The sequence below is a fragment of the Pelophylax lessonae genome (genome assembly GCF_965119305.1).
Source record: "Pelophylax lessonae genome assembly, chromosome: 4".
Classification (NCBI taxonomy): domain Eukaryota; kingdom Metazoa; phylum Chordata; class Amphibia; order Anura; family Ranidae; genus Pelophylax; species Pelophylax lessonae.
Genome location: NC_138771.1, coordinates 358,430,190 through 358,457,526, shown reverse-complemented (window position 1 = coordinate 358,457,526; position 27,337 = coordinate 358,430,190). Strand labels below are relative to the sequence as shown.

The window sequence follows — 27,337 nt, the reverse complement described above, 5'->3', positions numbered from 1 at the left end:
GATCAGAGATGGGGTGTGTCAGAGTGACAAACCGCACCACCGATCGCCGCTCTGCACACCCTCGTGGGTGCATGGGAGCGACTTATCCTGCTGGATGTTATATGATGCCCAGTCAGGATAACTGAACCACTTTCTAGCCGTCATTCTGCTATATGGCTGGCGGGAAGTAGTTAAAGAATCCCTGCCACTGTTGGTCACAGCTATTTTATAGATATGGGAGTCCTACACATAGGACTGCTTTCTTTCAGACCAGACCCCTTTATTCTGAAACTTCGAGCCTTCACTTTTTTTTTTTTTTTAAATATACTTTATTAAAGTTTTCAGCACATTAACAAGTATAGTAACCATTGAGACAATACATATTGATCGTCAAAAAGGAAAACCAGTAGATCAACAGATCAACATGTTAACAAATTAGATACAGCTAACTACCGAGCAAGCCTCATGACAAAGAACAGTTTTAAGCAAGTAGTGCTTGAGGCGATGCAAGGAGGCCTGTAGCAGTGTTAGCTAACAAGTTGGGGGGGGGGGGGTATAGAGGGGAGAGGGTGGGCGGGGAGGGGGGTGTGACTCCACCGGATAGGATCTGTAGACCAATTGATTGGGTAGCATAGACTCTTAGCTTAGGAGACATGGATGCAACTAGTGATGTTAAAAAGGCCATTGGAGAAAATGAGCTAGGCCTGGTGTCTCCCAGAAGAAGTAGCAAGTAGGGATGTCACATAAAGGAAGATCACAAAGCAATTGGGTTATCATCTCAGTGGACTATCAAGTGATAGAGTCATGCCAAAGGCTGTTATGTGGACCTAATATGGTGTAGAATCATACTATCAAAGCGAGTAGTAGAAGTTAGCAATGCTGTAGCTCAAAGGCCCATTGATCTGTGGCATAAGAGATAGGATTCTTGGTCATCCACTAAGATCCACATTGGATTGTGAGTGTAGGAAAGCATCCCATTTGCGGTTGAATTTTTTTTTTTGAAAACCACACTGTGGTTGAATTTAGTGTAATTGGGTGAGGAGGACAGGGATTTAAGATCAAGGGCTTCTCTGGCGTGCAGTTGACGCAGGCCTGTGGTAACTTCAGACAGAGAGGGGGGAGTATTGTGAATCCAATTGGTCAAAATCGCCCTTCTTGCGATCATGAAACAAGTTGACAACCAAATTTTATGTGTTTGGAGCAAAAGACGTTGGTCCTTCGGCAGGACGTTGAGGGGTTTGTCCAAGTTTCAGAACAGGAGCGGGTATGGATCATGCAGAGGTTTCAACCCCGTGATGGAATATGCATAAGTTTCTACTGAGGACCAGAAGGCTTGGATGCGCGAGCATGACCAAAGTCTATGCGCAAGGGTAGGTTTGGGTGAAGAACACAGTTGGCAGTCTGTCGATTGTTGATGTTGCTTAGTCCTGGGTTAAGGAACATAGCTGTGGTGCAAAATCTTGAACTGCTGTTCCCGCCAGTATTCATTTGTGATGACTTTATGAGTGGCAAGGTAACCCGCCAAGATGAGCGAATGGGCGTTCGGGTCCGGGAAGTCTTTGTCCCAGGTGGTCGTGGTATAGGAAGATTTGCTTATAGAGGGGAGTGATAATAAAGATTTGTATATGGCCGAAATTTTATGGATTTCTTGATCCAGGAACTTGGTGGTAATGTTACTCCGGAACCGGTGCAATTTGTTGGGGCAGTTCTTGACTACAAAACTAACAGCCTGCAAGATGCCCAATGTGTGACCTTTAGGTAAGTGAAAGCGTTCTGTGATCACCGAGATCGGTAAAGGATTGCCCGAGTCAGAGTCAAACAATTGAGCAAAATTGAGGAGATTCTTGGATTGCCATTCTTGGAACGGGGGATAGCATTGAGCTTGGGGGAAAAGAGGATGACCACAGATGGGTAGATGGCGTGACATAATAGGAGATGCTTGGGTTTTACGGAGTATTTCCCTCCAGGCAATGTTGGTGTCCCTGATGAGAACGTTGTGTCTCAAATGTGGCGGTATGTCCCTGTGTCGACAGTGTAGAAGGGCGGTCAGGTCGTAGGGAGAGGAGAGGTGGGATTCAAGGTGAAAATTAGAGTATCTTGAAGTTTTGCCAATCCAATCCAGCCCCACCCTAAGCACACATGCCAGGTTGTACAGACGGGCGTTGGGAAGCGCCACCCCCCCCTCCCTCCTCGGCAGGTATAGTTTCTGAAGCGCAATACGTGGTCGTTTCCCTTGCCAGATAAAGGCGGAAACTGCTTTGGTCAATTTCTGTATGTCCTTATGTCTTATTAGTAGAGGTATTGTTTGAAGGGGATATAATAGCTTTGGGAAGGCCACCATCTTGTACAAGTAACACCTGCCGAACAGGGAGAGAGGAAGACCCCCCCCCACGCGTCCAAGGTCGAGACAATTTTGGTGATGGTGGGGGGAATGTTCAGGTGATAAATGGAGGAGGGAGTGCGACCTATCTTAATGCCCAGGTAGGTGATGGATGTTTTTGCTATTGAGAAGGGAGGTGAGAATGTCCAAGGGTTAAGTTTAGTATGGCGAAGGGGTAGGAGTTCGCTTTTAGAAAAGTTAATTTTCAGTCCTGAGCACAGGCGAAAGTCTTCAAAGATCTCGTGGACTAATTTAGAATCTCCGACCGGGTCCGATGTGAATATGAGTATGTCATCCGCAAATAGGGCTATGCGTAGGTCGGAGTCGCCTATGGGAATACCGTGGATATCGGGATGATGGAGGATAAATCTTGCCAGGGGTTCTAGTGCCAAATTAAATAGGAGGGGGGACAATGGGCATCCCTGTCTAGTTCCTCTTTGCAAGGAGAATGGGGCAGAGGTATGGCCATTCACAACGACACATGCGGAGGGGTTTGTATACATGGCTTTGATAAGGTGGACAAAGGGTCCCTGGAACCCAAAACGACGCAATACCAATTGTAGCCAGTCTATGTCCACCCTATCAAAGGCCTTTTCCGCGTCTAGGGAGATAATTGCCATATCAGAAGTCGAATCAGCATGGGAGGCCTCCAGTGCTGCTAAGACTTTTCTTATATTGGCTGTGGCCGACCTACCCGACGTAAAACCCGCTTGGGCAGGGTGAATCAAGGTGGGCATGATGGGGGCAAGCCTATTAGCTATAATTTTGGATAAAATCTTGCCATCAAGGTTTAGAAGAGAAATGGGTCGGTAGGAGCTGGGTTCTGTCGGGTCCTTGCCAGGTTTCGGTATCAACTTAACATGAGCTTGCAAGCCCGTCGGAAAATAAGGGTTGCCATCTAAAATATTCTGGTACAGTGACTGAAGAGTTGGGGCTATGGTCTCGGCCGAAGTCTTGTAGAAGTCCGAGGTGAAGCCGTCAGGGCCAGGGGCTTTGCCCGGAGGTAACTGTGCTATGACTGATTTGGTTTCCTCCAATGAAACAGGGGCATTCAGAGAGGAAAGCAGATCATCCGCTATGGTGGGAAGGGAAACCGAGGCCAGCCAGGACTCAGCAGTGTTCGCGTCATGATGTTCCAAGCTGTATAAGTCAGAAAAGAAATTGGAGAGAGTCTCAGCAATCTCCGTGGGTGAAGTGGTTAAGGGCCCCTTAGTAGATTTCAGTGTTACAATGTGAGTAGGCGCGAAGGGACCTTTGCATAGCTTAGATAATAACTTGCCTGGCTTGTTACCATATTTATGGAATTGGAGATCCTGGATAGAGGAATACATTTTCTCCTGTGCCGCCGCCCAGGTATCAAAAGACAATTTTGCTTCCTGCCATTGTCGTCTATTGGAGCAGGTGTTGGCCTGTGACAATGCCAAATGGGCCCTGCGCAGCTTGGCACTTGCCTCTGTATAGGCCTTCTTTATAGCTCGTTTTCGACCTGCGGCATAGGAGATAATGCGGCCCCTCAATACTGCTTTTCTAGCTTCCCAGAACAGGGTTGGGTCAGAGGTATGTGCTGCATTGTTGAGTGCAAAGTCATGCCAAGCATCTTCTATCAGTTGTGGTAAATGTTCGTCGTGGGCCAAGAAGGAAGGGAACCTCCAATTATGCGAGGGGGGTTTTGGGAACGATTCAAACAGATCTACCAAGACAGGGGCATGGACGGATATCGCTAGATCGTGTATGGAGGAATGTAAAATCAAGGGCTGTGATTGGGAGTTAGTGAATATATAGTCTATGCGTGAGAGGGAGTTATGTGGGTTGGAGAAAAAGGTAAAGTCTCTACCTTCAGGGTGCATGAGGCGCCACACATCTGTGAGCTGAGCATGTTCCGCAAAGTCGGGTAAGTGGTTAGGGTGAAGGAGCCTGCGTGAGTCTTGTAGGGGAATAGGACGGGACCTATCCTCCCTAGGATCCATAACCGCGTTCATGTCGCCAGCTAAAATCAGGGGTACATGTAGGAACGGAGCTAGATTGGAGACCAATTCATTGAAGAATTGCTTTGAGGGCGAGTTGGGGGCGTACGTGGTGGCCAGGACCCAGTCTCTCTGGCCTGAAGATACTGTGACCGCGATGAATCGACCTTCCGCATCAACATGAGAAGATACTATCTTGCAGGGAAAGTGTTTGCTTATGAGTATGAGAACCCCCGCTTTGCGGTTGACTGCAGGCGAACCCAGAACCTGACCCACCCACAGTTTACGCATATGGGTGAAATCCTGTTCAGGGAGATGGGTCTCCTGAAGGACTGCTATGTCCGTCTTAAGGCGTTTCAAGTGGCGAAGTATCGCCATTCGTTTATGGGGGGAGCGTAGGCCTTTCACGTTCCAGGATACTATCCTAACCATTGGTGTGCACTATAGTAGAATAGTGGAGCAGAGATTATATAGATACTTGTATGAACAGTAGCAGGACTGTGTCTGCAGAGTCCGAAGAGTGCGGATGTGAAAGGGTGTGTCGGGGATTGAGGCAAGGAAATAGGGGGTAGTGAAGAATGAACTGGCAAAACCTGCATAGGCAAAACAGTACAATACAGTACAAACAAAAGACACTTACGTGTCAGGGGAATTACGCACTTCACTTCTTCCCACATGTGAACAACCGCCCAACAGTAGCGCTACCGGGGGATATCAGATCAGGCCCAAGCCCGTGCGGTGTGCCCGCAACCTCACTCACGGTTTGTTGATGGAGAAGAGGAATTGTCCGTCACATCTCACCCAAAGGCAGGGCGACATCGCTTACAGAAGTGGAGCAGACATTCCGCGGTAGCACCCTATGAGGAGGTGAAGAAGGAATAATGGCAAAACAATTAATAAAGAAATCACAGTCATAAGCAAAAAACAAATAACCTGAGCAGCTTACGTAGCCATCCTGGGAGACATAAGCACAAAAGGGCCAAAGCATATCAGCCAGGAATGGAGGCATAACTTGTGGGGGGGGGGGGGGGTCCCATTGGTGAACAGCGTACATAAGGGAGCTAAATCAGAATGTCAGCCTGGGGACACCCAGGAATGGGACACGAAAGGAAACTCAAATAATAGTGCTCAGGGGGGAACATTGCAACTCGAAGACTGGATTCGTAGTAGGGGTGTGTGGTCAAGCAGGAGTAAACTTCCCGGAGAGGTCCGTGAGTCTCAATTTCTTTGCCGGCTCCTGACGAGGGCTCCGTTGGTCCCTAGGTTGTTGAGGTCTGGCGGAATGATGTCCTAGAGGCATGGAGGTGTCCATGGGCACATGGAGATGAGAGTTTAGGTAATCCCAAGCTTCATCCGGGTGGGTGAAAGATTTTGAGTGACCTGAGGAGTCTGTGAACCGCAACGTTGCAGGGTACGCCAGGGTGAATTTAATACCTTGTTGGTAGAGAGCGTTGCAGACAGGCTGTAGGGCTTTTCGCCTGCGTGAAACCTCTTGGGAATAATCCGCAAACAGCAGCAGTTTGTGGCCGTCAAGTTGCAGGGCTTTGGAGTTGCGGTAAGATTTCATTAAGTTATTTCTGTCAGCAAAGTTCAGGTATTTCACAATAACTGGGCGAGGAGAACGTCTCTCGTTAGAGGGGGGGAGCCAACCGCCCACCCGATGTGCGCGTTCCGCGGCACAGAAATTGGAGGGACCCAGGGCTTGAGGAATACGCTGAGAGCAAAGATCCAGTAGGGAGTCCGTTCCATAAGACTCCGGGAGACCGATAATGCGCAAGTTATTTCTACGCGATCTGTTTTCCAGATCATCCACTTTTTCCAAAAGATATTGCTGTGTCTGCTGAAACTGTTTTTCTTGATGAAAAGAGGCTTGTGTCTCCTCCTCAATCTCGGCCACTCTGCTTTCTAGTTCAGTGAGCCGCAGCGCGTGCTCGCCGAGATCCTTCCTGATTTGGGCTATCCCTGCAGCCATAGCCTTATCTACAGCCGCTGTAATTGTGGGTGAGAGAAGGGCCGCCACAGCCTGGGCGATTCCCGCATAGTGGTCGGGTGGTACCGCTGTGGAGATGTCGGTGCCGGCCGTTACAGCACCGTAGCTGAGTCCTGAGGTGTTGTGACAGGGGATCTGAGGCGCGCCCTCTGCCATCTTGCCTGTGTGGGTGCCGGCGGGAGAGCTGTCAGTGCGGTCGGCGGAGGCAGCGGCGGAGGGACCGTGTAGCAGGAACTTGTCCATTAGAGGTTCCCCCAGGGGACCGGAGTGGTAGGGGCGGTCGCTGGCTCACCGATCGGGAGTTTAAGCCGGTTTTCTATGCTGGCGCGCCCGGAGCCGCTACTTCCTGCTCCTTCACATCTGGCGCCGGAACCGGAAGTTCGAGCCTTCACTTTTAATGGACTGCTTGTCACTTGCCCACACTGCCAAAAGTATCAATACCGGGTTTAATGATCATGGTATTACTGTGCTTGATTGGCCAGCATACTCGCCTGTCCTAAACCCCATAGAGAATCTGTGGGGTATTGTCAAGCGGAAGATGAGAAACACCAGACCCTACAATGCAGATGAGCTGAAGACCATTATCAAAGCAACCTGGGCTTCCATACCACCTCAGCAGTGCCACAGGCTGATCGCCCCCATGCCACGCCCATTGATGCAGTAATTAATGCAAAAGGAGCCCCGACTAAGTATTTAGTGCATACTTTATTGTACATGGACATACCTTTCAGTAAACCAACATTTCTGTATTAAAAATCCTATTTTTTATTGGTTTTATGTAATATTCAAATTTTCTGAGATAATTAATTTTGGGTTTTCACTAGCTGGGCACCATCATTTTCAAATTTAAAAGAAATAAATGCTTGAAATACATCACTCTGTGTGTAACGCATCTATATAAGATATATGTGTTCCATTTCTTGAATTGAATTACTAAAATAAATTAACTTTTTGATGATATTTAAATTTCATGAGATGCACCTGTATCAGTCATGGCCAAACATATTGCTCTCCCCCCCCCCCCCCCACATTTCTGTCAGGTAATGGACCACTTCGGCCAGAAAACTTTGCAATTACAAATGTTTAGGCATTCTCATTTTTTTCTTTTGTTTGTATTGGTATGGCACAAACATTTGGAGAAACAAAAATCCTAATTTGCTTCAGGCACTGGATGTCCAAAAACTACCAAAGAATTCTGGGGTGCAATGTAGGGCCTAGTGTCAGACAGTTGGATCTCCGTCAGAGGTCCTGGGTCTTACAGCAGGACATTGACCTGTCAAAAAGCACCCAGAAATGGTTTAAGACAAAGTGCTGGAGAGTACTGAACTGGCTAGCAATGAGTCCAGATCTAAATCCCATAGAGCATTTGTGGAGAGATCTCAAAACAGCAATTGGAAAAAGGAACCCTTCCAATCAAGACCTGGAGCAGTTGGCAAAAGAAGAATAGTCCAAAATTCCAGTAGAGAGGTGTATGAAACTGAAAAGAAACTCATTAACGGTTACATTAACGATTGATTTCAGTTATTTTTTCCAAGGGGTATGCTACCAAATATTAAATTGAGGGTGCCAATAATGTTGTCCAGTCCGTTTTTGGAGTTTTGTGTCTAAAATTGAGGGTCACACACCACTGGTATCATCCACAAGGAACTTTATTGGAGACTGCTCAGATAGAACATGGTTCTTCCATCCCACCACCCCTTACATCAGATGTCAAGAGCCCCCCCACCATCAGAAGTCAAGAGTCCCCTCCCTCCCTTACATCACAGTGCACCCTCCTTACATTGTGCTGCTGGGAAGAAGAAGAAGAAGCTGGGGGCGTAGCCGAAAGCAGAAAGTGCAGGGTCTGGAGGAGGTCCAGAAGAGGGCTGGAGTCAGCTGCCAGAGCAGTGGTGTACCAATGGGGGGGGGGGGGGGCAGTCCACCCTGGGTGCCACACGTTGGGGGGGGGGGTGTCAGGCTGTCTGTAGTGGTGAAATGGTTCGGATACTGGTCTTCCGCCTTCATTCCACATCCCTCCTCTCTCATTGGCCCTGGAGAAGCTCTGCATTTTTGGCGCCATTTCTGAGTGCTGAGTCGGAGTGGAGCTAGCTGGAGGGAGAATGGGGAAATGTCAGCGCTGACAACTGCTGCAGATTGGACACTGAGCTGTCACAGGACTGGCTGACTGAGTGAGAGAGGAGGAGTGCACCACCCTGGGAGCTTGGACACTGCCACTAGATAAGACACCCCTCGGGTGATGAGGTAGTGCTGCAGCTACACAAAGAGGTGCAGGATCTATAGGAGGAGTTCTGTCCTCCTCTCTGCTGCTGAGATGCGGTGGAGGCGGAGACAAGGGGGTGCCGCAGCTGCAGGAGAGGCCACAGGAATTTGCCTGGCAGGCCATGTGTTTGACACATGTGGTATACTGTATCTCAACTATGTAGGATAATACATTGTTGTTTTCTTGAAAAAAAACAATAAAATTAGTTTAATGCATGAACTATAGTGGCTTAATTGTTCATTTTGTAGATGAGCCTGTTTTTGGCTTTTTATTAAGTAACCCCCATTGTCACAAACAAAGTCCCCAAGTATTAGCCTATCTCAGAGTGATCTAATTATTCATAGATGAAGTTACATATAGTATGCAATCAAGTAGCAGTATTTATTTTCTGGGAATGCTATAAATCTCAGAAAAATATGCCAACCTCCCAAGCTGAAGTTTAGCTAAGCAAAATAAAAAATGCCTGCATCTTTAGTCACATCACTTACCTGTAATGAGGTATGTCACACATTTTTCAGGCAGCTTGATCTTGGAGAAATCTTCACTGCAGGGAAGTCGGTCCTCTTCCTATCTCTGAACTAGCTATAGTTAACAGCTTTGGGTTTTCAGACAGAACATCATCGCTCCTTTCTCCTCCTCCATTGAGAAAAGTTTGGTAATTGTAATTGATTACATTGCTTGTAACACGATCTGTGAGTGGGGGAGAGAATGCAGATTCAAATTCAGCCGGGGAGGCAGGGTGAGTTTCTAGTTTGGCTGGTAGCATTGGCGGCCATATTACTTTACCCCTGCACAAATAGCCATAAAAAATATCAGTTTCTTCAGGGCTTAGCAGGATATCTGGGCCTGGAGGAGGGCACCTTCCCTTCATCTTTCAGCAGCTGCCTCATATCTAGTTTAAATGGACCCATAAGCCTGGTACACACAGGATTTTTTTTTTCACTCAACCCAGCATAGGATTGCCACCTCATCCCTTTAAACCAGTACACACATTATTTTCACAGGTTCTGTGGCTGATTAAGGTGGTAATTAAACTCACTTAGTGCCTTATGTGCATAATATTAGCCTCAGAACCTGTGTAAATATTATGTGTCCTGGTTTAAAGGGATGAGATGACAACCCTAACCCAGCAGGCTGAACAAAAAAAAAGGAGAGGTCGCTGTACTAACTAAGTGATGTTAGTGTGGCAATCTCCCTTGCTGTGCTATTGTGTTCTGACAGGGGGGCTGCCCCCTCCCCCGCCTGGGCACTCTGATCAGCGCTGTCATTCGTCCAGTATCAGTTTAGTATTAACATCAATTATTATCCTCATCAATACCAATAGTACTTCACTTTATGATGGTATATACGTGTAGCAATATTTCCAGGCCTTGAGCCTTATATGGGTCTGCCATTGTTACCAGTGACACTTCCAACACATTTAAGTTGAAAACCCAAGTGTGAGAGCTGGGACAATGACCATTCCGGCATCTTTGGGTTTTTTTTGTTTATTTTGTAATGGGGATGGGAGAAGGGAATGAGTGGGATACTCCTCTGGCTCAACTAGGTTTAACTGGGACACTGTACAGAAAAATGCCTGTTAGTGCTGTCTTGACGCCAGCTGAATGCTGGCCAACGCTCCCTGGCGCTTGAAGATACTGTTCTGCTGAACTGTGCTAGAACTTCGACTTTAACACACTGGTTAATTTAGAAGATCCAGGACTGTAGGACATTTGACTCCTGACACTCTGTTTAGCTCAAAAGTCCGGTGAACAGCTCCCTCCAGCCATTCACTGACTAAGTTAGCTCCTTGTAACTGCTTGTGTTGCTGCAACTCTTTAACACTACGCTTCACATTGTACACTATATGCATTAACTCTTCAGGGCCCAACTGCTGGCGCCCCCTTTATACTTCAGAGTCCTCTGACTAGGCACCACCTCTAACACTTCGAGGTCCTCTGACTAGGCACCCCCTCTGATACTTCAGGGTCTTCTCACTAGGCACCCCCTTTACCGCTAGCTAGCTCCTGGATTCCTTGGACCTTCAGCGGAGTGGTCCCCTCACAGCTAGGCAGACCCCCAGGGGTAGTTCACAGTACTCACAAACTTGGAATGCTTTCCTGGAACTAGGCCCCTCTTGCTCTGCTGGTTCTCAGCACACTGCATCACTTCTACAACTCAGCTCTCTCTCTGCACTCTCAGACAAGCCGTCCCAGACACCCAATTCTTCTGACAGGAGGAGAGACAGCCGTGCTCTCCCTCCTGGGACTCCCACCAAAGATGCTGCTTCATGCATTCCCTTCAAACTTATACCCACTCCCAGAATCCTTTGCGGCATAATCTGCCTCCTGGGGTAGATACAGGCCTGAATGTGTCTCTGATTGGGTTTCCTCCACTGCCCTATGAGAATCCGCTCATGGAGCCTGTGGGGAGACTCCCCCCGCAGCAGTCACACCTGGAAGACATGACAGCCTAGCTGAAATCATGGCCCTGCTGTTAGGCAGCCAAGGCCCACTATACTTTACCTAGCACCTACCTTGTAGGGTGCTACATACGTTAGTAACCCTATGGGTCATGGGAAGCTGTCAACGCTGCACTCATATCAGCTATACTTGGCTTCAGTTGTGATACCTATGTATGCGGCAGCCATCTTTGTACTCTCTTTATTATTATAAACTATAAATAACATAATATTGAACCAATAAATGATGGTGATCCTATGTTAATTTGAACGAGCACCCAATAGCAATAGGTAATGTTGATCTTATATACATATGAGTTAGCACTAAGGTGTATTGGGCTTCAGCCTTAAGCTGGATACACACTATCCAACTTTTGTGGTTAGATTTGCTTCAGATTTACCTTTTCTATGTAGTGCAAGGGCCTGCCAGATTGCATACAAATTGAAAGTGTTTAGGTTTGACCTCATATTATATGGTTTTGGTAAGTCTAAAGGAAAAAGTCTTCAGAAAATCTTATAGTGTGTATGGCCCATTAGTGTCATGCCAAATGTGATGACAGCATAGGAGCTTCATAGATTGAAAGGACATCTCATGGTGTATGGCTGTGTGTCAGCAGAGCTCATTTGATTTCAATTGCCTGAGATCCAATCTTTCTGGTAAGAAGTGTTTGGCATTGATTGTTTTTTAGAACACTGGCTCCTTTTGAGATTTGCACAGGATTATGATTATTTACAATTGAGTTGAACTTTACTTTTAGAGACTTTATTTCACCTTGATGGACTTTTTTGGATTTTCTTTTTTTTTATCTATATTTGGATTGCTTGATTATTTTACAGTATATAAAGAGAAAGCGCACCTTTTTTGAGTATTGTCACATATATTTTGTATACAAATATTGCACCACTGTCATTTCCTTTATACAGTTAGTGTAGAATGTTTTTTATTGTTTTTTTTTTCCTGCATTTAGAATAGCTTCTTATCTTTTATCATATTTACAATATATGAAATTATTTTTCCTTAAAAAATAGAAATGTACATTGCTTTCGACATGCTACCTTTGTTACCCACAAATACCAGTCCAAATTATTCAGAAATGTAATCAAAATATTTTTATTTTGAACTTTTATCATGCTTCATTGAAATAAATACACACAAATACAAAAACAATAAATAAATAGTAATAATGATAACATTGAAAATAACAATATTATTAATAATTATAATAATAATAAAACATTCATAAAGAATTACCAGATCTAATGTATGTATAAATATTGTGCCAAACTAGGATGTAAACAATACATTATTAAAAAAAAACATAAATTCAATATAAAGAAAAACTGAAATGTTCATTTCTTTCATCATGCTAACTTTGTTACCCACAAACACTAGTCCAAATAAATACACAGATATGTAAAAAAAATAAATAGATAATAATAATATAATAATAATAATAATAATATTAAAATAAACAATAATAATAATAATATTATTATTAATAATAATAATAATAATAATAATAATATTCAATTCACAAAGAATTACCGGATCTAATGTATGTATAAATATTGTGCCAAACTAGAATGTAAACAATAACATTTAAAAAATTTCAGCATATTAGGGAATGTTACATTTAAAAAATGTTACAAAATTCATTTATTTAAATGTAAATAATGGGATACAATTTTACACACTGAATGCAAAAAAATATATAATTTGTCAATAAATATAAAAACTAGTTACAATATTGTATAAGGCTTGGTGCACACTTATGTGGGTGCGGGAATGCATGTAAATCTCGCACTTTCACCCACCAGCAGCAAAAATGCGCTGCTGTTATCACTGAAAGCAGCAGTGCAATTCCCAGTGCTAGGAAACGCATAGCACTTTTTGGTTTCCCTCCAGCTGTGATTTTAGAAAGTTGCAGGGACCTTTTCCCTCGGGTAAAGCAGCCCATTAAGATGAACAAGCTGCTGTGCCCCCACAAACGAGGCGGCAGGGAAACAGCAATAGTGTGAACAAGAGGTAGTATTAGAATTCAGATAAACTTTTTTTCTTTTTTGTTACAGTAGGGAGGAATCAACTTTTTTAATGCTGCTTGTGGGGACTTTCCCACACTTGTCAGAGTGGATGCAAACAGCAATAAAAAAACAGCAATAAAAAAATAACTCTTCCCCATTTTCCACAAGCAAATATGAAAATAAAAACTATGTTCACGTGAAATCTTGATTATCAAAATTGAAATATAGATCTCAGTGTTTCACTATGAAACATAATGTGTCGTATAAATGTGTAAAAATTCAAGTTTTAACAGGAGAACAATGTAAACATAACATGAGGTATCTTTTTAAACACAGTGCAATAAATAAAATATGTTTTTTTTTCACACAAAGTTGCAAAATTTAGCCGCTCTTTGGCTGGGACTGACTGATGCAGTTTTGAGACAGGAATCGTTGAAAGAAGATTTCAAAATTGTTGACTTCTGAAGCAACCACTCTTTTGAAAGAACACGGTTTCTATGGTTTAGGATAAAAAGAAAAACACAATTTTATCTTTCATTAATATTGTTCAGGTTTTTTTTTTTTTTTTACAACATGTCATTAATTCAGGAACATTGATGTTTTCCATCAAGAATGATTTCATTAGTAATATGGTAGGCATTTCAAAATAATTTTTATGGTTACTATGATACATTTTATGATTATTCATAAGCATAACACAAATCTATCCAAAACATTCTTAGCGCTGGAATGCAGCAACATAGTTTCACAGAATAACCAGCCTGCAAAACAGGGCAAAGGCAAACAGGAAAACCAAATGCTAATCTGTGATACATTTCCTTCCTTCTGGACTTAGCAAACGAAATCTAATATTATCTATGCCAACTTTTTCTTTGCTCCCCTGGCACTCTGGTCAGCCTCAGGTAGTGAAGTATCTGGCACTTCCAAATATAGTTGAACTTGTGATTCACTTCCCCTCTCCCATGTGACAGCCCTGATCCCTTATGGTTGGATCATCATTGTCACATGGGGTTGGTAAGCATCCATATCCCTGTGTTAGGTCTGACATAAGTGGCGCAGTGGTTTACAAAGGCTATTAAATTCCACTGCAAATGAGAGGGATTTAGGTGACTTTTTTACTTTGTCCTGCACGGGCACATGAAAGGGTAACTTTAAAGCCAACCTGTCATTAAGAAAAGACAGGCCTCGTCACCTTGGGCTCCTCAAACAAGTATATCACCAGATATTTAAAAGTCCAAAGATAGGCCAACTATGGGAGAGGCAAGTAGTAATTTTCTTTTACAGGGTGCTTTTACTGTACTTAAAAGCACCCTGTAAAAGAAAATGACTACTTGCCTCTCCCATAGGTGGCCTATCTTTGGACTATTAAATATCTGATGATATACTTGTTTGAGGAGCCCAAGATGACGAGGCCTGTCCGAGCACCCCTGGAAACTAAGAAAGCGCTTGCTAGAGTGATGGAAAGGCAACAAGTGCCCAGGTACTGGAATTCAGAAGTGTTCCTATCAGATGCATAGGAATACAGCTGGTAATACACCAAGGATGCAAAGAGCTCAGATCCAGATGGGGTCAGGTCATAGGCCAGGGTCGGTGACAGTTAAACAAAAAAAGCACCAAATTATGAGCAGAATTAAAAGAGATGTATGAAGTTGGAAAAAAATCGATCAGATGCTGCATCTGTCCCCTCCCACCTCTAGGACCGAGAACCCAGCAATCAAAGGCCGCTGATTACTCAATTCTTGGTCTTCAGTAAGCTCTCTGCTCTGCCTCTCCAGTGCTCACTGGAGCACTGGGCTGTGGAGGGGGTAAGAGCAGCCTGGCTCAGGCTCTTAGCTATGAGAGGTTGAGCCAGCTGCCAGTCAGGCATCTGGGTAGATCCTGACATTAAAGTATGGATCTCTCCAGAGCCTGGAGCGACTGAGGGACATTAGCCCACTATAGACTAAATTTAGGTCACATGAGTACAGAACGAAGTGCACTCCTGTGACCTATAGGAGAAGTAGGGCCAAAACATCTTTTAACCTACTTCTCTTTGAAGATAAGGAGCAGGCAGGGGTCAATAATGTGTGGCTAGCAAGTTAGAAAGTGGAAAAGCAGAATTTTGGTCAGGCGTTCAAGCCAAGGTCGGTAACAAAGGTAATCAGCAATTAGTAATCTGAGTCACCGAGATACAGCTAAAAGACCACTCAGCACTGAGCGTAGGCAGGACTAAGCTTTAAATAGATTGTCTGGCAATGATGTCAGTGGTAGAAAAGAACACGTCTTTTCACATGCTGTGTGTTGAATGCCTGGGGCCTAGGGTCCTGCTTTGTTCTGGTGTTACATCTACCAGCCCCTAGGCCACTATCTGGTAGATAGAACAACAGCATGCAGCAGGGGACACTCCTGTAAGTGTCAGCTAGAAGCTGTGGCAATAGTTCTGCAACAGAGCACGACTATAGTCGTTGCCCACTGGGGAGGCCTGCATTACAGGATGCTCTTACTGTATTTTTTTTTTTTTTTTTAATAGAGCTTTAAAAAAGAATTGATGTAATGCCTCTTTCAGACAAATAGTGTGTCTTCCATTCCTTATCATACCTACACTGGACAAAATGCAATTTGCTAGCCTACTTGCCATTATGAGAAACATAGATCAGTCTGATTTCAATTCGATAAATTATTAAGAAAAAAGTAAATGTGTGTACCAGGCTTAAAAGTAACAACAACTATGAGTTATTGGAGATAAATATGAATTACAATGCATCTGTAATGTGTATTAGTATTGACTTAAGAAGTCAAGAGCAAGAACCCAGGGAACCTGAAACCCTAGGTGATCTAAAGTTTAAATATTTGTTAGCAGTGTCAATAAATGGATTACTCCTTCTTAACGCTTGCACCTCTCTAATGACCCATCATAGGGATGAGCAATTAGAAAGGTATGCATTTGATTTCTGGGCTCAAATTTAGGTAAGGGTACAACATGACAGATGTATTTTTAAGGCATACTTCACAAGGAGGGAGGGACACCTATAAGCAAAAGCATGTTGGCATAGGACATATCCCCTGTCATGCCTTTTAATGGGGAATTACACAAAAAAAATGATTAGTTAAACCCACAAGTACTTTTTTTAACCACTACTATTCCTTTAAACTGGATTTTGACATTTAGAAATACAGCAATTTAGAAATTGGATGAAAGGTTTAGAACTAGGAAACACCCTTTAAAAGATAAAAAGTGCATCTTATTTACAACTCTATATATCAGACCAAAATTTTGGACAAATGAGTAGGAAAGAGGGACAGAAGGTCTATGTGCCAAACCAGGGACAGTCCCTCGAAATCAGGGACAGTTGGGAGGTACTGAGAAAACAAAAGCCTAGGACTAAACCGGCAATAAAATCACTTTGCTACTGTGATACGTAACTACTTTTTGACAGTTATATCATTAACATCACATTCATTCCAGTGTGTTAGAAATGAGGTCACACTCCGCAAGAAATGAAAGATCCCAGTTGCACATTCATCTTAAGCAATTAAGTAAGTTCCTAGCCTGAGGAGGTGGTTGAAAGTTACATCATACACAACAAAGCAGTGATCTCTGGCTCCAGCCTTATCTCAATAGCAATAATCAGAAACAAGAATCACTCTTGAAAAATAAGTCCTTCTGACACTGGAAATTGCAAACGTCACTCTACTTCTTCTAGGGCCAACGTCTCTTCTCTGGGGCCACTGGCTGCTTATTGATGATGTAACTCTTGGGCATGGGCTGTGGAGTTACACTGTTCTTGTGCCCAGCACCATTTTTGGCATCTTACAGATGCCACAAGTGGGTCAAAAGTGCATGCTGCAATGAACATGTACACTTCAGAAAACATTGCTTGGGTCAAAGAGAAACTGTTTTTTTGACAATTATTTTTATTATTTAAAAGTATCAAGCATCATTCTGAAACACTTGAAACATTTTTATTTACAATATATAAGGGTTTTGGTTGTAGCATAATAAAGCCATTTAGTAGAAGTGGTCTGTAGTAGCATTATTAACCTACAGAAAGTCACTCCACATGCTTTGTAAATGTCTGCTGAACATGGTAAATTACATCTATGGGATATACTTCATAGTGATGAGAAGTTAAGATTAAAACTGCCTATTATAATTAGCCTCATTGTGCTTAATGACTGTAAAATGAAAGTAGAACAGACGGTAAAATGTTTTTTATTTTTTATTTTGGATAGCGTAAAGGAGGGTTACAATTTCTGTCAGTTTTTTTTTTCCATCTGCGCTCTATTGGGGGGGATTTCCCTTAATTTCCCATCCCATATCCACAAGTGGTGGGAAATCCCTACAAAGCGAGAAAAATTCCCGTTAACCACCAGGGTAACCAGAACTAGTGTCCCAATTGGAACAGTTCCCTCCGTTCTGGTGGCCAGTCAAAATTTCGGGTTTTCGTTCTCTTTCAGCTTTGGTAATAATGGTCACTTTGACAAAATAAAGAGAGAGAAGCTTAACGGGGACAAAGACAGCAATAAAAACAGGTGTTCTTATCCCTCTCCACTCTATCAAAAACTAAAAATAAAATTGCCTTTAGTTATATTTTAAAGCACATCTGACAGTAAGTAATTTGTCCTTCTAAAGAAATTAAATGTTTGGAACCTAGGGAGTTTGTTTAGATGTTTGATGTTAGTAACCGCTAGTCATCTATTAGTTATATATGAGTGTGCTTGCTTTTATTCCACTGCATCATTCTGAGCCTGCTGAACTAAGCAGAACTTTGGAGAGAATGGCCGAATGCCCAGCCGGCCATCACATGTCGACTCACTATATTACTGTTTATTTAAGCAAAATACCCTGCATTAATTTCTCAAAAGGCCTGTGCTCAATATCTGTGCAAATAAAAATTGAAACACTCATTCTTACTGTGTCCACACTGCAAGTTCCAGAGATGTTTTTCTTCTTTCTCTACAGGATTTCACTATAAACAAGTCTGGCTTTTTCAAAGCCTTTTCTCAGCCATACCTGATACTTAACACATTTGAGTCACAACTATATCTTTTGAATCAGGTATTCTCCGTTGGCAATATTTGTCAATGTTTATTTTAACAGTTTCTACATTCTCCTTTTCTTATTAAGAAGTGGTGCCTGTTAATTTAGCAATAATAGGAATGATGAAGCCAAACCCAGTGGTCTCCTTAATCTCCTGGAGTGGTCACCATATGGTGATATGTACCTAGCTGTATGTCCTATTCAGATGTATTGCTCTATGCTAAGCTTGGGCCAATCTGCCATCTAAATCTACTATCAAGCTGGGTATACACATTCAGATATTTTTATGTTTAACCAGTGAGTTGAATGAAAAAAAAAAACAAAAATCAGCAGATCCTTGCATCCACCTAATGACGTGTGATGCAGGGATCTGTCTATTATATTCTGACAAGGGAATCCCCTTTTCCCTACCAGAATACAATTATACAGCCATTGGGTGCAAGCGCTGAACAAATGCTGTTTTTTCAGGTGGATCTGATCGGATGCCCCATGCATCCCTATGGGGCAGCGGAAGTCAGCGGAGACATCTCCACTGACACCCGCTGCCTTCCGATCCAATCCTGTCCATCAAATCTGGATGGATGGAAACCCTATTTTCCATCTGTCTGGTGGATCGGATCGGATGGGATAAGATGAGAACTGACAGGCGATCCGTTCTCATCCGATTCCCCCATAGAGGACAGTGGGGATCTGACAGCTTCGTCTCCGCACACAGAGCGGGGACGGAGCTGTCATCCGCCTGCTCAGCTAGGATCGGCAGATCGATCCCCCGCTGAGCAGAACAGAGTCCGTCGGCGGAACGGTCAGGTGTAAAAGGACCCTTAGTGGTACACAAAGAACTGAAAGTTGGCCGCTTCCTGCTGAACTGGTTGACTTTCGGTCTGTATGTACCAGACTTAATAATACATTTATTGATCTGCATTAGTACTTTTTCATTAATAGAAGAATTTCCCCTTATTTTTCCACAACCATGATGTACTAGATGTACTAGAAAGTAGGTTGCTTGAATGTCTACAGGTTTTTAGATGTACTGATCACAAGAAAATATACTCTTCACCCTACTTAACAACCTGCTACAGCAATAAGGTTCTCTGGCAGTAGCTTTTAGCTTTTCTAACTTAAATGTTTAACTGTGATATACTTAGGCTGGTTATAGACGGATCAAAATTTGGCTGGTTCAATAGGACTTGTGTACAACCAGCCTTTCAGGAGTTTTTTTTCGCTATAGCTGCCAGCGGTGATCATTGAACTCTGACAGCGGGGAGACCTTTTGCTGTCAGAATACAACAGAGCTGCAGGAGGGATTCCCCCCATTAACACTGACTGTGCTGATGGGAAAATAAAGCAATGTTCTTTCCTTCAACCTATTAATTTATTCTGGCCATTGAAATAAAAAAATGTTACCGCTTAGGCACGTTTTTTCAGGCTATACCACCTCCCTTCAATGCACAAGGATGTTTTTTTTTCTGCTTCTAAACACCCCTGCCTCTAAACTCCTGTATATGCCTATGTGTGCATGGACACATAGGCTAACATAGAGGGGCATTTTGAGGGAGAAAAAAGTCAAATGCCTGTAAAACTGGTGTTTTTGAGCTGCAGTATGCATGTGGCCTAAATGTATGTTGCACATAGTTGTAGGTAAAGGATCTTATGGCCATTTTTGGGTTATGGTTATTGATACATATATGAGATAGTTAGGTTATTCAAGAAGCAGCATAGTTGCTATGTGGTTAGCACTTCCACCTAGCAAGACTAGGGTCATCATTTCAAATCCCAACTACCCGCACAAAGTGTGCATGTTCTACCTGTGCCTGTGTGGGTTTCCTCTGGGTACTCCGGTTTCGTTCCACACTCCAAAGACATACTGGTAGGTTAATTGACTCCTATCTAAATTGGTGTATGTTTTAATATGAGTTAGGGACCTTACATTGTAAACTCCTTGAGAGCAGAGAGTGAATTGAATTCACAATATATATTTAAAGTGCTATAGAAATACATGAAATAGATAAATATTGTATATGAGGGCTATACTGTCACTGTCAGTATACAGCAGCGTATCACAATGCAACATCAAATAGATAATGCTACCTGTACACAGTCAAAGTGCCTAATGTTGAGGCAATGGGAAACACTGTTTGTGACCCCCTTCCTCCTTGTACATCATAGCCCTCTCTTCTTCTGCGAGGTTTAATTACTGGCCGAGCTTCTCTGCCCCTCACTACACTACATAACATTTTAGGCAGTTGCTGGAAGAGGAATAATGGGGGGTACTATCCACTTCAGTTGAGTGCCAGCTCTGAGTCTGCTGGGGATGCTGACATCACATCCAAGATGGCAGCACCCAGCAGCAGTCTCAGGCTTTTTGGATGTCTACACAAATGGAAGATTTTACCGGTAAAAAGCATGCATAAACTAGCTTAAATAAATATATAATCTTATGGGAAAATGTTTGCTGAATTGAATTGAATAATGGTGTCATGGTAACATTGGAATAATAAATAATGGTTACATTTACTGGTTTATTCAGTAAAGTAATGTTGGGAGCAAGTCCAAAAAGCCTGAAGTAATGACTCATAGTCCATAGTTTAGTGGTCCACTTTTTGGAATTATTTCCCAATGGATGCAATGAGTTACTACAGTTTGTTTTATTTTAAAAGCACACTAATCTACAATAAGCTTATGGAATGTGCATTTGGTAGGGGATCAAAAAAAATGTGTAATTTTAGGGAAAACAATGACAATATTATTAATATTATTCAGTAAAAACCTACAACCACAGTTACTTTACAGTTAGAAAAAACCTACAACCATATAAACTTAGGTATGCACTGTACATCTTTTACACTTTTGCAAAATAATGCTTTCAGTTAATTATTTTTTTAGAAATTATCGACACCACCAAGGCTTAAAGTGTTACGTTTTGAATTAAGTATATAAAATATAGAGCTGTCTTAATTTTCCAATTTAGATAGAAAGCTACAACATTTATAACTGACAACTGAATGAAAAAATGCCCTTTAGATTTTATATTAATAAGATCTCGGCACTGCATCATAATGTGTGCTCCTGCATTTATTGTTGCACTTGTCATTTAGGGGACCTTATGTTCTAATATAAATCCAGGTGTCATTATAAGGGAAATTGATTTGCACATCAGGTCAATCAGTGATTTGCAAATTTGTTGATTTTCTTGAATTAAACAGACAGATCTGTCCAGGCTGCAGAGAATTAGCCCCATTACTATTCTGTCGGCTTTATGATAGACCTAAAATACTATATTTAATTTGATTTCTCAGTGACTGGTCGAATTCTATAGGAATGCCACCTGCATGTACTATAGAGTAGGAATGTCTGGTGACTTTAGCACATAATGACGTCTATTTAATAAAGGATTTGAGAATGTTCACGCAATAAACTATGTACATATTTACTTAAATGATCTTGATTTTCTTGTTTTCCCACATTTTATTGTGTGAATATTCTCAAATTCTTTATTAATCAGCCCCAACATGAGCATGTAGTAATGTATACCTGAGTGCAGGTACTATGTGAACGTGCATATGATGCTGTTCTGGCATTCACATTGTACTATATATTGCTAAACTCAGTACAGCACACCCTACTAAGCTGATATCTATAGTCCATCAGTATCAAACATCAATCAAATCAAGTGTATCTGAATTTGCTTCCAAAGCCCTATTCAAATACAATTTAAAATAAAATGTTTTTGCCGAAACAAAACTTACCATTGTCTTTTGGACTTGGCCCATAAGTGATTCCAGAATTCTTTTCATTGTTAACACTTCCGTGGTATTCTGTTTACCGAAGCTCTGTTGAAGTTTTTTCAGAAACCCATTGGCGCAAGGGCACTATTTAACACAGGCAATCAAAAAGAAAAATAAAGACTAAATCACTTTTAAAAGGTGAGACAATTCTTGCACATATTCTTCCTACCCTACAAATCAGTCCACATTATTAACTGCAAACAAGTGCTGTAAAGTTGATTCACAGGCACCGATGTTTCCTTAGGGCTGGCGTGACTGATAAACAGAATTTCCTCTTTTGGCAAAGCCTTTGATTTTGTAATAATGTTTTCAAAAGCTTTCCAAGCAAAATTAGAGTGTGTTATGCAAATACAGCTCAGTCTCAAGCTGTACAGACTGTAAAGCAAAACCACACTTAGATATAGCTTCTCCCATATAATGCAGACCGCATTTATTAATAGATTGCACTGGTATGTGTTTAGTTCCTCTCTCATCAACATATTTGACAGTTCAGTTTTTTTGCCAAAGCTAATCTCATCTGTAATTGGCTGCTTAAAAGCCTGTTCATCAAACAAATGTGCCGCCCCCTCTCCATTTTTTAATAGAGAAAAAATGCTTACCACATTATTTTGATTTTTCAGAATATAAACCAATGCCTGTAAAATAAAAGAATAAAAAAAATAAATAAAAAAAAAAAGTACAACAATCTTGCAATATATATTACCATAATTAGAGCAAATATTATCGTACAGGGCATATTAAAAAACTAAACTTTACAGTTTGCTTAACAATTTAAAGCTTGTAGCTAATTTTCTTATGAGTGCTTACCGTGTCAGAGCTAGATGAGGTTTGGTTCACATAATCACTGAAATACTTTTTGAATTCTTCTATTTTGTTAATGGTATCTCTGTCACTGCAGACAGAGACATATAACAAGCAGCTAAAGATCAGCAAATGAGTGAGCTGCATTTTTGGATTGTCTTGACCCTTGGATTCAATATTTCTGATAACATGTCTGTGTTGATACATACATATATATATATACACACAAACACACCTCACTGATGTGGGTGGTGTGGTGTGATTGATCATTCTGGGGCTGAACCAGAAAATAGAGGAGGAGCAGTAAAATTAAAACTTTCCAAGGAAACAGAAAGTAGAAAAAAAACAAAATTCCGTATTTGACACATATTTTTTTTTCTAATTCAACAGTCATTATACTCACTTAAGATGACCCAGATTTTGCTTTTAAACCTATGTAATACTCTAAGATTACTGCTTAAAAAAAAAAAAAAAAAAACTTTAAAAAAATTTCAGCAAGAATTAGAAGTTGAGTAAATCCTCATTTACCTCACTCACTTCCCAAAAGTTTGGATAGTGGTTTATTTAATATGACATTATTAACTGCGTACAAAAGAAAGCAAAACAAAATACATTCAAAATGGACAGTCGCGTATAGGAAGCAAAGAGTGGTTCAGCCTAAAGTGAAAATATTTATTAAAATGTATCTGTGTTTTAGTTTTTAATCACTTCTGGACCGGAAGGATTTGCCCCCTTAATGACCAGGCCATTTTTTGCGATTCGGCACTGCGTTATTTTAACGGACAATTGCGAGGTCGTGTGACGCTCTACCCAAATAAAATTGATGTTCTTTTCTTCCCACAGAGCTTTCTCTTGTTTGTATTTGATCACCTGTGTGATCTTTTTTTTTTTTTTTTTTTTGCGCTATAAACAAAAAAAGAGTGACAATTCTGAAATAAAAACCAATATTTTTCACATTCAGCTATATAACATTCCCAAAAAAACTAAATTTTTCATCCTTTTAATCCAATTTGTATTCTGCTACATATTTTTAGTAAAGAAAAATCACAATAAGCGTATTTTGATTGGTTTGCACAAAAGTTATCGCGTCTACAAACTAGGAGAAAGATTTTTGTCACTGCAATTTATTTTTTTATTTTTTTTACTAGTAATGGCAGCGATCTGCGATTTTTAGCGGGACTGCGACATTGTGGTGGTCAAATCAGACCCCTAACTGACCTTTTTGACACTTTTGGGGGGACCAGTGACATTACTACAGTAATCAGTGCTAAAAATATGCACTGTTACTGTAATAATGACACTGGCAGGGAAGGGGTTAACATTAAGGTTGATCAAGGGGTTAAATGTGAGCCTAGGGGAGTGTTTATTAACTTTGGGGGGAGGGGCTTGTGAAATGACCAGTAGACCTGTGATCCTATATAGAAGGATCACAGGCGCTCTGTGATCATTCCAGAGAGAATAAAGGTCAGCACTGTTTACAACAGTTGCCCGTCCTTCTCTCTCAGTGGGGGAGCAATTGTGGGTGGCCAGCAGCAATCAGTGCCACAAGCCCTGTGCATCGGCATCCCTGCTGCCTAGTGGAAGCAAGAGCGCGCCGCCGGTGGGCGGTCGGCAAGCGGTTAATAGAGTGGTGAGGTATTGGTAGCCCTGTCAGGTTTTTATTGTTCTCTGTGCTCCCCCTGGGGAGATTTACTTCTCTCAGTCAGTCCTAGTTACTATTATCACCAGGATTGAAACTTAAAGTATAACTATAGGCAAAACCTTTTTTTTTTTTTTTTTTAATAAAGTAAGGGAGGGTTATAATCCCTGTAAGGTTTATTTTTGCCATCTTTGTCCCATTGTAGAAATTTTCCTTCACTTCCTGTCTCATAACCAAAACAGAAAGTGAGCGGAAATCCCTGCAAATTAAGGGAATCTCTTGGGGACCCCCGGGTCATCAGAACTAGTGTCCCCATTCAAAGATTTCCCCCCAATTACTTTTCTGGGGACAACCCAAAGTGTGGGATTTTCTTTTACGTTCACTTTAATGGTAATGGGAAACAGGACAAATGGAGAGGGCAAATCTCCTTAACCACCTTGGCGGTAATCCCGAGCGTGACTCGGGGTTGATTTTTCATATCAGGAGCGGTAACCCCGAGTCACGCTCGGGGTGGATTGCAGAGAGCGGTGTCTCTTACCTTATCCTGGCGATCCAGCGATGATCTCTCATTGCTGTGACCGCCAGCCGAGAGTCCCACCGCTCCTCCGTCCCTCCGTCGGTGTGATCACTTCCTAGTTCCGTTCCCTGCAGCAGCAATGCTGCATGGGAGCGGAACTAGGGAGGGAAATTCAAAAAAAAAAAATTAACGTTGCACAAAACACAAAACACATTTTATATTATATTATATATATATGCATATATATATATATATATATGCATATATATATATATATATATATATATATGCGCATATATATATATATACCGGTATATATATATATATATATATGCGCATATATATATATATATATATATATATATATATATATATATATATATATATATGCATATATATATATATACAGTGGGTACGGAAAGTATTCAGACCCCCTTAAATTTTTCACTCTTTGTTATATTGCAGCCATTTGCTAAAATCATTTAAGTTCATTCTTCTTCCTCATGAATGTACACATAGCACCCCATAATGACAGAAAAACACAGAATTGTTGACATTGTTGCAGATTTATTAAAAAAGAAAAACTGAAATATCACATGGTCCTAAGTATTCAGACCCTTTGCTCAGTATTTAGTAGAAGCCCCCTTTTGATCTAATACAGCCAGGAGTCTTTTTGGGAAAGATGCAACAAGTCTTTCACACCTGGATTTGGGGATCCTCTGCCATTCCTCCTTGCAGATCCTCTCCAGTTCAGTCAGGTTGGATGGTAAACGTTGGTGGACAGCCATTTTTAGGTCTCTCCAGAGATGCTCAATTGGGTTTAAGTCAGGGCTCTGGCTGGGCCATTCAAGAACAGTCACAGAGTTGTTGTGAAGCCAGTCCTTCGTTATTTTAGCTGCGTGCTTAGGGTCATTGTCTTGTTGGAAGGTAAACCTTCGGCCCAGTCTTAGGTCCAGAGCACTCTGGAGAAGGTTTTTGTCCAGGATATCCCTGTACTTGGCCGCATTCATCTTTCCCTCGATTGCAACCAGTCGTCCTGTCCCTGCAGCTGAAAAACACCCCCACAGCATGATGCTGCCACCACCATGCTTCACTGTTGGGACTGTATTGGACAGGTGATGAGCAGTGCCTGGTTTTCTCCACACATACCGTTTAGAATTAAGGCCAAAAAGTTCTATTTTGGTCTCATCAGACCAGAGAATCTTATTTCTCACCATCTTGGAGTCCTTCAGGTGTTTTTTAGCAAACTCCATGCGGTCTTTCATGTGTCTTACACTGAGGAGAGGCTTCCGTCGGGCCACTCTGCCATAAAGCCCCGACTGGTGGAGGGCTGCAGTGATGGTTGACTTTCTACAACTTTCTCCCATCTCCTGACTGCATCTCTGGAGCTCAGCCACAGTGATCTTTGGGTTCTTCTTTACCTCTCTCACCAAGGCTCTTCTCCCCCGATAGCTCAGTTTGGCCAGACAGCCAGCTCTAGGAAGGGTTCTGGTCATCCCAAATGTCTTCCATTTGAGGATTATGGAGGCCACTGTGCTCTTAGGAACCTTAAGTGCAGCAGAAATCTTTTTGTAACCTTGGCCAGATCTGTGCCTTGCCACAATTCTGTCTCTGAGCTCTTCAGGCAGTTCCTTTGACCTCATGATTCTCATTTGCTCTGACATGCATTGTGATCTGGAAGGTCTTATATAGACAGGTGTGTGGCTTTCCTAATCAAGTCCAATCAGTATAATCAAACACAGCTGGACTCAAATGAAGGTGTAGAACCATCTCAAGGATGATCAGAAGAAATGGAAAGCACCTGAGTTAAATATATGAGTGTCACAGCAAAGGGTCTGAATACTTAGGACCATGTGATATTTCAGTTTTTCTTTTTTAATAAATCTGCAACAATGTCAACAATTCTGTGTTTTTCTGTCAGTATGGGGTGCTATGTGTACATTCATGAGGAAGAAGAATGAACTTGAATGATTTTAGCAAATGGCTGCAATATAACAAAGAGTGAAAAATTTAAGGGGGTCTGAATACTTTCCGTACCCACTGTATGTGTGTGTGTGTATATATATATATATATATATATATATGCACACACACACATATATATATATAAAATTATATTATTGATTCAATTATAATTCATGCGTTATATATATACACACACATATATCTATATATAATATATAATGCATGAATTATAATCTAATCAATAATATAATTTTATTATATACTGTATATTATATATTAAATAATAAAATAATATTATTGATTCGATTATAATTCACGTGTTTGTGTTTCAAATTTATTACATCTGGGATGTCTACTAGAGTCTTGTTTTGGTCAGGTTTAAGTCAGTAATTACTAAGAATTGTAGGCCTATAATACATAACGCCAAATTTCCATGAAAACAATTGTACCGCTTTTGGTACATAATTCCTGACATAATCATACCGCCAGGGAGGTTAATCGGGCACAGACAGCAATAGAAAAGGGGAGGTATCCATCTCCACTCTATCTAAATCTAAATAAAAATGGTTTTTCCT

The 27,337-nt window shown here is 41.7% G+C and overlaps 1 pseudogene across 1 annotated transcript in view; it reads left to right on the top strand.

Moving 5' to 3' along the window:
• The first annotated feature begins 17,086 nt into the window (after positions 1-17,086).
• LOC309552655 overlaps positions 17,087-27,337 on the top strand; it is a 72,816-nt pseudogene continuing 62,565 nt past the window's right edge. Inside the window, exons 1-2 of the transcript in view lie at positions 17,087-17,215; positions 17,978-18,073. The product of the transcript in view is annotated as an uncharacterized misc_RNA (transcript). The remainder of the gene's footprint in view (positions 17,216-17,977; positions 18,074-27,337) is intronic.